We start from the raw sequence: 1,130 nt of genomic DNA, 5'->3' as shown, positions 1-1,130 counted from the left end.
CTGCAAATCTACTAGAGCTCCATGACCAGATCCAGTCCTGCTTCACTGCAGAAGATCCTTTCCTGCCAAAACCAGTCTGTAAGAACCACAAGAGAAGTTTTCTCCTTTAGATTTACAGAAACAATGCAAGAATCATTAAGAGTCAATACAACATAACACCCAAATGGAAACTAATAAAGCTTCAATAACTGATCCTTAAAGAAATGGATACCCACGAAGTGCTTGACAAATAACGTGAAGTCATCACCTTGAAGAAGTTTAATGAGCTGCAAGAGAACACAGACAAACTAAAGTATTATAAAAAAAAATATGAACAAAATGAAACATTCAGGAAGAAATAGAAATCAGAAAAAATAAACAAACAGAAATTCTGGAATGAAAGAATATAATGACTAAACTAGAAAATTCAAAAGAGAGTTTCAATAGTTGACCTTATTAAGCAAAAGAAAAAACTGACAAAATCAAACAGTTCTTTTCAAATTACTCAAATAGAAAAACAGAGACAAAGGAATTCAAAAAAGTGAAGACTGCTACAGAACTGATGTGACATCATAAAGCAGACAAATAATACAGAAGTCTCAAAAGTAAATCAGAGAAGGGGGAAAAGGGTATGGAGAGAATTAATGACTGAAAATGAAAGCAAATGAATGGATATCAAAATCTTAGGAAGCCCAAATATCTACAAATAAGTTCAACTCAAAAAAAGCCTACACTGAAACATGTTATTATTAAATTTCTAAAATCAAAGACAGAGAATTTCTAAAGTAGTGAGAGAAAAATAACTTGCCATATAGAAAGTAATGTCTATTAGACTAATGTCTATTAGACTAATGTCTATTAGACTCTCAGTAATATATCAGCAGAGATCTTGCAGGCCAGGAGAGAGTGGGATAATATATTCAAATACTAACATTTTTTAAAAAGTCCTGCCAACTAAGACTATTTTGCACAGCAAAATTGTCCTTTAAGAACACAGAAGTAGATTGCACCAGGCTTTATGGCTCATGCCTGCAATCCCTGCACTTTAGGAGGCCAAGATGGGTGGATCAGTTGAGGTCAGGAGTTCAAGACCAGCCTGGGAAACATGGTGAAACTCCATCTCTACTGAAAATAATAAAAATTAGCTGAGT

The sequence above is a fragment of the Mandrillus leucophaeus genome, unplaced genomic scaffold, assembly GCF_000951045.1.
Source record: "Mandrillus leucophaeus isolate KB7577 unplaced genomic scaffold, Mleu.le_1.0 Scaffold543, whole genome shotgun sequence".
Lineage (NCBI taxonomy): Eukaryota > Metazoa > Chordata > Mammalia > Primates > Cercopithecidae > Mandrillus > Mandrillus leucophaeus.
This window is presented reverse-complemented; position numbering follows the sequence as displayed.